Raw genomic sequence first — 13,906 nt, 5'->3', positions numbered from 1 at the left:
ATTGATAACCATGGATTCTGTAAGCACCATATGAAAGAACCCAAGAGTTTCCTCTAATAAAGAGAATTTCATGTTATTAGGGACTAGTGTTTTAGAGAAAAGATTTATAATGACCTCTAATGCAGTACCATCTGCTGCTCAGCTTCAAGCAGGAGTGAGCAAGGCTACCCTCTAAGACTGCAATGAAGAGCGTATGATTCTGTGTTTTGCAAAAACAGACAATGAACACCACTGAAGAAGAAAATACTTCAGAACAAATAGTTCTTTTCTTGGAATGTCATCTCTTTTTTCAATTAAAACAAGAATAAGATATGTGTTCTTCCTAAATTTGTCCCTGATTTGGGGTAACATAAACCATTCCTTTTGGAGTTTTGCACATGAAATAGACATTTTGGACAAGAGGCCCTTTTGAAATGAACTAATGATGTGTGACCAAGAGCTAAAAACAAAACTGGTAAGATATTTTTGATATTTTTAAAGTAGTTTTACAATTTCAAAGAAGCCCCATGAGAACTTCTTGCATATTCAGGCTTGATGAAGCTTACCTCTGATGGTACTAGCAGATGTTCATGGTCCTCTGCTTTGATTTGCTGAGAAGGTATGGAGAGAGCCATGAATTCTGTAACGTGTAGTTTTAGAGATCATATGAAAAGAATGTAATCAAGGCAGACATAAATGAGATTGATTAATGACGGGAGTAACTAGAAATACCAGAAGGGATGGAAAGCACTCCTAGAAGAAGTCACAGTTGAGAGGCTCCAAAACGAGCAGCAGTGTGAACAGACATCTCTCCAGGATTAATGAGAGGAAGAAAGCAGGTGTTGCACATTGAGGAAACATGCAGAGCAATGCTGCAAGGCAGACGGGAAATTGTGAAAGCAGATGTTAAGAGGTGTTAGAAGAGGGATATTAGGAGAAAGAAGGTTGGAGGCAAGAATAAGGGCCAAAATAGAGCACTCTGTACACAGTACATCTGATATTGAGCTTTTGTCCTATAAATAGTGATTTTTTAAAAAAATAGATAGTGATATTTACAACTTTGCCTAACACTGAAGATTTTCATCAGCAGATACACCATGAGTGTTTGCTAAAGTAACACAGGAGCAACTCCTGCACTGCCAAGTAGTGTCTGTGTGTGTCCTTAGCCATATAACATGTCATGTGTGAACTTTTTCATGTATTGGGGGTTAGGGTGATTGGAAAAATGAGGGAAGTTCTTGGCCTTTGAGTTCGTGCAGACATATAAATTCCTGGTTAAAAATTAGTGATACTAAGAGGCCGGGTACTTAATTTAACTATGCTGTTTAGAAGGTTCCCCTAGTGAGAGGTCCTTTGATCAGGGACATGCCTCAGAAGGTAATTCTTGGGAAAAGGTATTCAGAAAGCTGGGGTGGGGCCAAGCTGCTGTCTGCCCCCCACACAAGCATTTTCTACACAAGCATTCTGCCATGATCACCTGCTGCCAAACGAGCTGGCCAAGCTTAGAAGGTGAACCTTTAGAGCCATGAGCCAAAATTAACTGCTTCCTTCAGAAGTCATTTACCTCAGGTATTTCATCACAGCAGAAAACACTCATGTTTGAAGAAAACAGGAAATGTCATTACTAATCAGCTTCCAGAAGCCTTTCTCTTTTCTCGTTGCTACTGACTCAGCTCTGGTAGTAAGTCTACCCTCGCTTTTCTATAACCAGTCCTCCGTCCCATGTGCTGAGGATTTTGAGTTCCAGGAGAACAACACAAGATGTCTCCATGCCTCCTTGGGCCTACAAGACCATGCTCACTCCACACTACACTTCCGGTTGACTTAAAATATTTAAAATCTTTTCTTTCCATTTTTTCTCCCAAATTCAAGACCCTGCACCGTTTTATATTTTCTACAGTTATATAAATCTGATAGGCTCTTTATTATACATTCTGCTGATTTCCAGCATCTTCTTCTACCTTTATTTCTTATTAAGCTTTTGTATTATTTTAGGCTATTTTACTAAACGTGCTCTCCAGCTCTCTTTGGAAGTATTATAAGTAAGTAAGTATAACCAAACATTTCCCATGTTAGTAAAATGAAAAAACACTTCTTGCATTTCCAAACAAACCACTAGTATAAGTAGCCACGAGTCTTCAGCATCCTTGGATGCCAGCTGCTATTATTTTTCAATGTCACTGAGACATTCAGAGAATGATCAGAGTGGAATTCTGAATCTGAACATAGAAGGACAATTCATAAAGATTCTTTTAATCTTAGATTTCTCTAAGAAAAGTGTCTTCTCAATTGTGGAATCTGAGTTAGCTTGAAATGTTTTTATTTGCATTTGAGAAGTAGGACTCTCAAAAAAATTTTTAAGCTTTAATTTATTTTTATTAGAAAGTCAGATATATACAGACAAGAGAGACAGAAAGATCTTCCATCCTTTAATTCATTCCCCACGAGGCCGCAAAGGCTGGAGCTGAGCTGAGCTGATGCCTGGAGCCAGGAGCTTCCCACATGTATATTGGGTTCCAAGACCTTGAGTCATCCTCCATTGTTTTCCCAGGCCACAAGCAGGGAGCTGGATGGGAAGTGGAACAGCTGGGACATGAATCTGCCCATATGAGATGCTGACGCACACAAGGCAAGAATTCAGCTACTAAGTTATTGTGCCAGGCTCCCGGCGCTCAAAATTCTCATGATTATTTTGGACATTCTCTTAGAACTGAAAAAACAAGGTGACCATATTGAAATCCTTAAGTATCCTTTAAGCATCCTTAAAAAGGAGAGGAGAGAAAGGCCTGGGAGGGGATCTGAATGATGCGACGTGAGACCTCAGACCACCAGTAGTGGATCTGAAGAGGCAGAAGAGGCCATGAACCGAGGGCTGTAGTCACCTCTAGAATCTGCCAATAAAAGGTCGCAGAGCACTAGCCCCAGGGCCTTCAGAAGGGAATGCTGCCTTATCAACGCCTTGACTTTAACCTAGCAAGGCCTGGTCAGCTTTAGTCCTACACAGCTGGAAGAGAGAAGATTTTGTCACTTTCAGTTTGTACTAAATTGTTATTGCAGCATATAAAACTAATATGCAGCACCAATAATAACAAAATGAAGCCTAAAGCAAGTAACAGGCTAACTTAGAACCGGCACCCATATGGGATCCCGGTGTGTTCAAGGTGAGGACTTTAGCCACTAGGCCACCGTGCCAGGCTCAAATCTTTTTATTAAAAGATTATGCATATGAAGGTCAGAGACAACTGATGATTCTATCAAGTTAGAGATATTTAAACCACTTTATTTGACTGGAGTTTTTTTTTTTTTTCATTTTTAAAAGATTTGTTTATTTTTATTGGAAAGTTGGATATACAGAAAGGAGGAGAGACAGAGAGGAAGATATTCAGTCTGATGATTCATTCAACCGCTCCAGCGGTTGGAGCTGAGCTGATCCGAAGTCAGGAGCCAGGAGCCAGAAGTCAGGGTCTCCCACACAGGTGCAGGGTCCCAAGTCCTTGGTCCATCCTCTACTGCTTTCCCAGGCTACAAGCAGGGAGCCAGATGGGAAGTGGGGCCGCTGGGACATGAACCAGCGTCCATATGGGATCCCAGAGCATGCTAGGTGAGGACTTTAGCTACTAGACTACCATACCAGGTCCCCAGCTTGACTTTTATTCTTCAGGATAGCTTCGGGTATGGTCTCTTGTATTTCCAGATGAATTTTTCCATTATATTTTCTATTATTGAGAAGAATGTTGCTGGTATTTTGATGGAATCACATTGAATTTGCATATTACTTTCAATAATATAAATATTTAAATGATGTTGATCCTACTGATCCAGGAACATGGGACATTTCTCCATCTTTAGGAAACAATTAATATAACTGTATAATCATTTCACAGTACCAGACAGCAAAATAGTAGTATTGGTCCTAGATAAAGAAGCAGTTGAATAACATACCATTGTATATACAGGTACTTAAAATCTGCAAGTCAGATGAAATTAATGGACTGTATACTATTTTCAACTGTGTGTATGCTCTGTGTCAAGTCCAAATGTTTGGTGACACACATAGTTTTATTTTTAAAGATTTATTTATTTTCATTGGAAAGGCAGATTAGATTTATGAAGAAAAGGAGAGACAAAAGATCTTCTGTCCACTGGTTCACTCCTCAAAAGGCCACAACAACCAGAGCTGAGCTGATCTGAAACCAGGAGCCAGGAGCCTCCTTCGGGCCTCCACATGGGTGCTTGGTTCATCCTCTACTGCTTTCCTAGGCCATAAGCATGGAACTAGATGGGAAGTGTAGCAGGGACATGAACTAGTGCCTATGTGGGATCCTGGTGCTTGCAAAGTATTTAGCCACTGAGCCATCACTCCAGATGTACAGAATTTAAAAGCTATAAAAATTAAAAGCTATCTAAGATTACTGAGCAACTCTCTGCATATTACACATTAGATACAGGTGAAAATGTGAGATGAGCCAAATAATCTCCCAATATATATAATAAGTGTATTTCATTTTTGATGATGTTTACATTGTTAAGAAGTATGCATGCCCATGTTTACCACCAATAAAGGTGGGGAGGATAGGGATACAGAGGATGAGACAACTGTTTCTAATCTCCTTTTTTCTTCCTGTATCTGGAGAAAGTGGGGTGAGAAGAGATGAGGGCTGCTCCCAGCAACTTAACCATATCAGTACCCAGGGATGGGGAGTTAATGAACTTTATCTGACTTGCAGCTTTTAAGTACCTATGCAGACCAACAGCATACTATTCAACTACTTGCTCAATGGAGGACCATTTTTTTTTTTTTACTTGAGCTTTTTTCCACTCTACCGTTGTTTTTCTCTAATTAGTTGTAGTACTTAGAACCTGCTTTTATTTGGGGAAGTGTAGGTTTTTTCAAATAACTTTTGGTTTTATTCCATTTCAGTTTGCTTTTGTTTGCTTAAGATAAACTTTACCTGACAAAACGAGCTTAATGAATTTGCTTAACAATACAAGCACAAATAAAACAGCACAGACCTAAGAAACACACAAGTGTGTACCCACACAGTGAATTTACTTGTAAGTGTAAAGTCACTTTTAAATGTTGCATGCAAAATGGCTACATGATCACTTGGTTAAGGTCATAAGTATACCCCTGCAAAAGAGTTTCCTCTGGTAGATTAACAGAGTGGTTTATAAATCAAACTATGGCTTCTGCTGCCAAAGTATGAATCTTGAAATTGCTACCAATTCTGCTAGTGACCATGGTTAACTTCTAACTCACCTTCAGCTTCTTTCTCTTTATCTGATCAGACAATGCTTTTAGGTATGTAGGCCTTACATTAATGCCTACCAACTCCTGCCCAGCCTGTCAGGTGGAAAAAATTCCTGAGGCCTGGGGTGTGGAGGAGGCTGGGGAAATAGGAAACTGGGAAAGAGCAAACAATAGACACAGATCCTCCTCTACTAAAGAAACCCAATTCTCCAAGTGGGGACGGCATTCTCTAATGGGGACTGCCGTACTAAAACTCATATGCATGGCCCAATGCAGAGGAAGAAAACAACCAACTGTGAAATGCTCATCACACAGGCAGATGAGAAATGAAGTCTGTTCTTTCACCTTTTACCAACTCACCTCTCTCATAGCCTACATAAGAACTAAGCAGAAAATTATGACAGTGTGTGCTTAACAGCAACAATGTGAACCGTTACTTAGCATCAACTATTACAAATGCTAATAATACTTAGCATTTGGCACCATTCTAAGCATCCTACACACAAGTAATATGCAGATGAGAAAACAGAAACAGGATGCTACATAACATGTCCAAGGTCACACATGAAGTAGCTGAACCAGGATCTAAACCTTGGCCTTGATTCCAAAGCAAGAATTCTCCACCTTAGCACAACAGGCATTTGGGGCTTGTGATGGGGCTGTCCTCTGCACTACAGAATGTTTAGTAGCATCCCTGCCCTCTACTCAGTTAATTCATGGAGCAAACCCCAGTTGTGGTGACCAAATACGTCTCCAGGCATTGTCAAGTGCCCTTGGGGTGGGGTGGTGATTCCAAAACTCATCCTCAGTTGAAAAATCACTGTTCTCAAGCTACACACTGAACAGTTTAGCTACAAACACTCCGGAACAACCGCTCTGGAAAAAATGCCTTGAATCTAAGTCAAAAGAATAAAGACTGGCCAAGGAAAATGCAGACATCTCTGACTATGTAACATAAGCATAAAACATGAGAGAGACAGAGGGAGGGAGAGAGAAACACTGCCACTACCCTCTGTATCTATAAGATCATGTCTTACTGAACGAGTGAAGTTTTAAGGATTTTAACAAGTAAAGGTTCCTGTAAGGGACAATAACCCACACTAATCAGAATGCTAAGGAAACAGGCTGCAAATCATGCGAGGAGCCATAGAGGACATGGGGAGTATTTAATCTGGGAATTACGCAGAGGGCAGCTGACAGGGACAGTTTTGTGCAAAAGACATATTTTGTGTGCACCCAGACTGCAGAATTCCACCAACAGAGTCTTCTCAGCAATTGGAATTCTCCGTATCAGAGGAGCATTGAAGTTCAGTGTGGGAACTTTCCAGCAATGACAACAGAATGTGGATTCTTGCATTGGAAGAGGCCTGAAGTAGAATATGCAGGAATAGAGCCCCATCCTGAGTTTGAAAATCTAAAGTCTAGAAGAATGAGGGACAATCAGCAACTTAAACTAGTCAAGCTGGTGATCACAAAACAAGAGCTGGTGGGGTGGTGGCAAACAGAAGTACCTAACAGGGGACAGCTACCACTACGTCGGTTCATTCCCTGCATGCAGCAGCAATAGCTCCATGTTACTGGCTATTCTGACTGTGTTTTTTGGAAAGCCACTAATTCAACATTCCAAAACATTATATTGGTCAAAAATTCCATTTGTGGCACCAAGGAGAGATTAGTCTCTGAGTATAGATGCCCCAATTCGAGAGCCTAGAAATGAATGCACATGCATACAGTCCATTGACTTTTCACAGAAGGGCTCAGATCATACACTGGAGAAGGGATAATCTTCTCAATAGATGTTGCTGGTAAAACTGGATGTATACACACAGAAGGATGGAAGTAGATCCTTTTCTCACGGAATATCCAAAAATCAACCCAAGACTAAATTTCAGGACTCGAGACTACAAAGTGGTTGGAAGAAAATGTAGGGAAAAAACTTAAAGACAATGATGCAGGTGATGATTTCTTGAATAAAACTGCCAAACTACAGACAGCAAAAGTAAAACCAGACAAATGGGGTTACATAAAGCACAGAAGCTTTACTCCTACCCAGCACCTGGCAATAAGAATTTTTTGAAATGAATACATGAACAAATTCAGGTATTTGTAATCAATTAGTCCACTTAATTCTCATGAAGTATCTCTTTCTCTCCCTTGCTAACGTAATATGAAAAACAAACCAACAAAAAACATGACAAGTCTACATTTATCAGCCCGCTTCTGTTAGAGTTTATGAGTCACTCTTGCACACACAGCAGACTGATGGAGGCTACGCAATGTACGCCTGGCTGCATAGAGAAAGGCAGCCAGAAGCCCTCAGCCCATGAGGCACCCCCACAGTGCTGGAACCATAGGATTTGGGAACTGAACATCCCCCTTCAATTTCTGTTTGCTTAACACTTTGATGCAAAGCTTAATAACTTATGAAAGTTCACATCTGGAAGGGTCACTTGGGCTCAACACCATGAGTTCTGAAAGACAAAACACATATCCTGCTAAAAATGAATCAGCCAATTGAAATCCTGATGGCTACCTTCTTCCACAGTGTCAGAAAGATGACAGATGAAGGGGTCCATATGAACGTGACGTGGGCCACCAGCCCAGGGGCAAAGGTATATAGTCAGTTTTAGAACCTGCTCAGCCACTAAGGCTTAACCCCCCAAAATAAGATGAAAGTGGGTACAGATAATGTAGAGACAGGGGATGTTTATTGCTCAGGAAAGTCCTGCACCTGGGACAATCCTAACTGCTAAGGCAATGCATTGTACACTCCACCTAGAAGTCTTACAGAAGGTCCCCCATCCGTCTTATCAGGGTCCCTGAGGATCTCCACACTTTCCCCAATAAGCAGTTGAAGAAGGAACTCTCCCTGTGGCCCAAACACAGTGAAGTCTGGCTTCACTACCCTCCTTGGAGAGTAGGCTGAACTCTCTCTCTACCTTTCCCGTTCTGTCCTCCACCTGAAATAATGCTTCTGCTTAATTATCTGCCTCCTCATCCCTTCAAACTCTAAAACCCTGAAAGCACTTTTCTTTTTCTCTTTTTAACTATATCTGACTTTATTTTTTAAAAAGATTTATTTATTTTTATTGGAAAGACAGATATACAGAGTTCACTTCCCAAAGAGGCCACAATGACCAGAGCTGAGCTGATCCAAAGCTAGGAGTCCGGAGCTTCTTCCAGAGCTCCCATGTGGACGAAGGGTCTCCCATGTGGGTGCCAAGGCTTTGGGCTGTCCTCAACTGCTTTCCCAGGCCACAAGCAGGAAGCTGGATGGGAAGTGGGGCCACTGGGATTAGAACCGGCACCCATATGGGATCCCAGCACACACAAGATGAGATTTAAGCCACCAGGCCATGACATCAGGCCCAGCACTTTTCTTAAAGCTCTCTGTTCAAGAGCCTCAAAACAGGTGGTGAGTTGCATCTGTGTGCAAAGCTAACTGGGCATGGGGATGTGCTTAGTTCCACACATAATCCTCCAGTGAACACACACAGAGATGAGGAACTACCTGCTCAGGATTCTGTTTAAGCAGAACGTCCTGGGTCCTGGGCAAGCCCTTCACAGCCCAGGAGGGATTTCTCAATTCTACCAGTGGCTGAACCAGCCCAACAGCCTCCCTAACTCTATTGTCAGGGGCAGTCTGCAGACTGGGGCACTGGCCTTGCCTTGAAGATAAAGGACTCACTTAAGATGAAGAGCATCACCAGATGGCTAGTAGCCCCAAGTCTCTTGCACAAACATCTGGGACAGGAAAAGCACCCTCAGTGGCCAACTACCAAGGGCTGTAGCAGCTATGCTGGAAAAAGCAAAGGCCATAGGGAACAGAATTCCCTCAGAGGGACTCCGAATCCATGCTGGCTAGGCCACCTCCCTGTTACTGATGAGGCCAGTTCTTAAAGACCCAATTCCGGAGCCCAGGATTAATCCAAGCTTAGTTTTGGGCCTCTTGGGATTGTGAACACTTGAGATGCTAAAGTTTTCCTAGTCCCATATCAAGTCTGCCAGCTCATTGTCATTTGGGTGGAAGCTAAGTTGTGCAAGGCTGACTTGGTGCACGTGTCCCTACCCACCCTGAATGCGTGTGTCCTTTCCAGGGAACAGCCTTCCATGTAGGAGCCACACACACCTCTTCCTCCTTCTTCACCACCTCCATCAGTCAGCCCAACAGTCACAAGCCCTCTGAGAAGCACAAACTGCTGGTTTGCAGCGGCAACTGCTTCTAGTCAAAGGCCCAGGGTTGCAAGAAGAGATCAATGTTCTGTTTTCTGACTTTGCTAAGGGTGTTTTAAAACAAAACAAAAGGTGTTCCAGGGCCCAGCGCGATAGCCTAAGTCCTCGAGTTGATCCCAGATGGACGCCAGTTCGTGTCCTGGCTGCTCTACTTCCCTTCCAGCTCCCTGCTTGTGGCCTGGCAAAGTAGTAGAGGATGGACCCCTGCACCTGTGTGGGAGACCAGGAAGAAGCTCCTGGCTCTTGGCTGCCTACCAGCTCAGCTCTTGGCTGATAAGGCCACTTGGGGAGTGAACCACTGGACAGAAATTCTTTCTCTCTGTCTTTCCTTCTCTCTATAAATCTGACTTTCAAATAAAAACAAATAAATCTTGTATTTTTTAAAAAAGGAAAAGAATAAAGAAAGGAAAAGAGAACCTTGGACTCAAGAGACAACATCCTTGATTTTATGCGACCAGCAGGGGGCAGCTCCTGTTTGGGGTGGGGAGGATGGAAGCCGGAGAGAGGCTGAGCTTTGATGGTTGTATTCCTACAGCAGAAGCCACTTAGACTTGGGTTCCCTAAGAAGCAGTGCGTCCGAAGTTCGACGACTGCGCCTCTCCCTTCGCTCCTGCCTAGCCCCAGGGACCTCTCTTCACCCGGACCCCGCCTGACCTGCTCCCTGGAACCCAGGTTCCCCCTCGCATCCCTTACTCACCAGTACCCCTGGAGCTTGTCAAACACGACTGCTTCCAGCCGCCCGCACCGAGGGCCTCCGGTCTGGCGCGGACACCACAGACAGTGCCCTCGGCCCGCCCTGCGCGTCCTAAAAGCCCCGACCCTCTCCTCCCCCGGGCGGCGGGAGGAGGGACGGGGTGGGGCGTGTGCAGCCGGCCTCCCGCCCGCAGCGGCGGCTCAGGGCGCGAGCGCACTCCGGCGCGCCCCACACCCCCGGGCGCCGGGCTCCAGCACGCCGGACCCGGGGCTTAGCCTGGGTTGGAGCCCTCCACGGTGCCTTGGGTGTCGCTGTGCTCCCAGTTCACGTTCTCAGACCCGGTATTGATTAGCTCTGTTCGTTGCTTAAGTCACCCACACCTAGTGCATCCTAACCTGTTTCATCGCGTCGTTTGAGTTAACAAAGTTCACGGGGACATCGCGCACGCCGGCGAGGTGCCTGAAGCTCTGGTTGGATCTGTGTCGGTCTCATTTCTGTGAGGACACAAAGCCGAGGGGAGCTTGCTGGAAGGGGCATTCACAGCTCCTTTCAAACCAGAACTATTTGGGGTTTAGTTCAAGCTCACTCCTTTCTTTCCTTTTCTATTTTTTTTTTATTAAAGGTAAGTTTATGACAGTAATTGACTTATAAAATCAGGTTGAACTAAACCTCCACTGCTAACTTGGGGATCTGATGGATAATGGCTCAACAATGACAACCACACAGAATTGTGGCTTCAATCTTCCCCAGCCCTGGCTGTTGTGGACATTCGGAGAACAAATCGGTGTCTCTCAGTCTTTCAAACAAAATGAAAATAAAATGATTTTAAAAATAAGCAGCTATTAATATTTCTCACATTGCAAAAGACAAAGTCAACATAGACACTGAGATTATAGGGCGAGTCTAATGTGGGTTATATTTAAGTTTTAAGGGGTGAAGAAGAATATTGTAGCATGTTTTTACAAGTTGATTCTTTGTTAAGATATTTTTCTTTCTTTTTTACTTACTTATTTGAAAGACAAAATATGACAGAATTTCCATCCCCTGGCCCTCTCCTCAACTGCCTGGACTTCAGTCCAGACCTCCCCGTGCAGGTGATGGCATAAACCCAGCCTTTCAAGCCACAGCTGCTGCCTCCCAGGGGCTGTGTTAGTGAGAAACTGGAACCAGGGAGCAGCAACCACAAAATGGGAAGTAGACATCTCAACTACTAGCTAAAGTTTAGCCTGTTGCTATTGAAATATTTATTTCCTCTTAATTCCCGTTTTCAACCAACATAGCAATGCTTATTTACTCTTCAATATCATGTGACAGTGATGGTTCGCACTTTCAATTAAGATATTGGATTAAATTGTAATCATGTATTACTGATTTCTCAGTGAAATAGTGTTTACTGAATAGACACTCTGTTAGTCATCCTCTCAAGTTTATACCCTGGATGATAAAACAGGGTAAGATAATCCAGCATAAAATGCTACCCCGTGCAGGTATATGTGGAGGACTTAATGGGATACAACTGGTTGCAACCGGGATGGGTAACTGTGCTTAGGCCTAGAAACAACCCTTCCTAGTTGGAATAGGTAGGTGGAGGGAAAAACAGGACTCAATAAAACTGAAATTATGACTGGGTTCTTGTAAATCCTTCAGTCTGTTAGAAGATGACAATGCAAAGGAAACAAAGAAGAAAACAATTTTAATTAAAAGTATACATTTAAAATTAGGAATTGGAAAGAAGAAAACATATCAAGGGAAGGCCTAATGTAGGCATAGGGCACCTTAGAACTACTGGGGGTAACTCAAACAGGAGTCTCCATTTAAAGCAGAGACAGACTACCCCAGAGAAGGAAGCATGATCAGACTCTTCCACTAAATTGGTCTGTTTGTCTAATCATGGAAACACTGCTTTACTTATTTTCAATTTATGTAGACAAGGCATGGAAGAATTAACTATGGCTACATAAGATAATGTAAATATGTTTAATATTTTTGGATGTATAAGTAAGGGTGGATAGGTAGGAAACTATGGGAGTAAAGACCAGGGGAGAGAAGGTTGGATTACTACAATGTTCCTTCTAGAAAGTGGAGGGTCAGGAGATTCTGTCTGGTGGTGAAAGAAGACTTAAAGGTCTGGGTACGCTGAATCTATGAAGGGAGGGAGGAATTGGATGCAAGGAGGTGGTGTAGGGAGGGGAGAAAATGAGACCACTGTATTTGTGAACTAAATCTCCACTTCTGTAGGAAAAAGGAGGTAGGCAGACAAAGGTGAAGAGAATATATCAAGAAATAATGTTATTCTGTGTTATTTTGGAATCCACAAAAGATGCAAAATCAGAAACCATTATAAGTTGGAAGAATTCAAGTGGGATGGGATGTTGGAATTTGGTGGGCTAAGGTGGGAAACTTATTCTCTTTGTTAACAGTTAGTACCATTAAATTATCTAAACCGTGTGCATTTCTACACTAAATAGTTAAAGCATCTTAAGATTTTGTGAAATGAAAGACTCTGCCAAGACACTGGCTTTCAAGAATGACTAGGAACTCTTCTGGAAGAAGAGAACACATGAGCAAAATCCTTGCCAGAGCTATTAGGCAACAAAAAGGAATTAAAGGAATCCAAATTGGAAATGAGGAACTGAAATGATCTCTATTTGCAGATGACATGATTCTCTACATGGGAGAACCAACAGACTCAGTCAAGAGACTACTGGAACTCATAAGAGACTTTTGCAGGGTAGCAGGATACAAAATTAATAAACACAAATCAATGGCACTAGTGCATGCAAATAATTTAATGGCTGATAAAGAAATTGTAAGTACAGTCCCCTTTAAAATAGCAGAGAGGTATCTTAAATACCTTGGAAGTAAACTAACTAAACACATGGAAGACTTCTATGGTGAGAACTATAAAACATTGGAAAAGGAAATAAAAGAAGACATTGAAAAAATGGAGAAATTTGCAAAGTTCCTGGATTGATAGGATCAGCATTATCAAAATGTCCGTATTACCAGAAGTAATATATGCATTCAACACAATCCCAGTCAAAATCCCAGCAACATTCTCAGAAATACGAAAGAAGATACAAAAGTTCATCTGGAAACACAATAGACCACGGATAACCAAAGCTATCCTGAAGAATAAAAATGAAGCTGGAGGGATCACAATTCCAGACCTCAAGACATACGACAGAGCAGTGGCCATCGAAACAGTCTGATACTGGTACAGAAACAGAGAAGATCAATGGAAGAGAATAGAAACACCAGAAGGGAACCCACACATGTATAGCCAACTAATCTTTGACAAGAAAACTGAAAACAATCCAGGAAAAAACCCTGGTCATTTCAACAAATACTGTTGGGACAACTGGATAACAGCTTGCAGAACTAAGAAGCAAAACCTGCACTTGTCATATTACACAGAAATTAGCTCTAAATAGTTCAAGGACCCAAATCAGAAACCATCCAACTTTTAAAGGAAAACATAGGAAGCACACTCTAAGATACAGGGAACAGGGAAAGGCATCTTAGAGAAGACGTCAAAAGCACAGGCAGTCAAAGACAAAATAAACAGATGGGTCTATATCAAACTAAAAAGGAAACAGTTAGCAAAGTGAAGAAGCAACCAACAGAATGGGAGAGAAGCTTTGCACACTACAAAAGTGATAAAGGACTAATATCCAGAATTTTCAAAGAGCTCTAGAAGTCTAGGGACAGTTAAAAAGAAAGAAGAAAAGGGCCCAGCACCGTGGCCT

At 42.5% G+C, this 13,906-nt stretch overlaps 1 protein-coding gene across 1 annotated transcript in view; it reads right to left on the bottom strand.

Moving 5' to 3' along the window:
* Positions 1-10,296, bottom strand: part of PLA2G7 (phospholipase A2 group VII) — a 34,939-nt gene extending 24,643 nt beyond the window's left edge. Inside the window, exon 1 of the mRNA XM_004590422.3 lies at positions 10,161-10,296. The gene's annotated coding sequence lies outside the window, so the exon portion shown is untranslated. The remainder of the gene's footprint in view (positions 1-10,160) is intronic.
* Between the last annotated feature and the right edge of the window lie 3,610 nt (positions 10,297-13,906).

Source organism: Ochotona princeps, chromosome 1 (assembly GCF_030435755.1).
Source record: "Ochotona princeps isolate mOchPri1 chromosome 1, mOchPri1.hap1, whole genome shotgun sequence".
Classification (NCBI taxonomy): domain Eukaryota; kingdom Metazoa; phylum Chordata; class Mammalia; order Lagomorpha; family Ochotonidae; genus Ochotona; species Ochotona princeps.
Note: the sequence above shows the minus strand (reverse complement) of the source record. Positions and strands in the feature narration are given on the sequence as shown.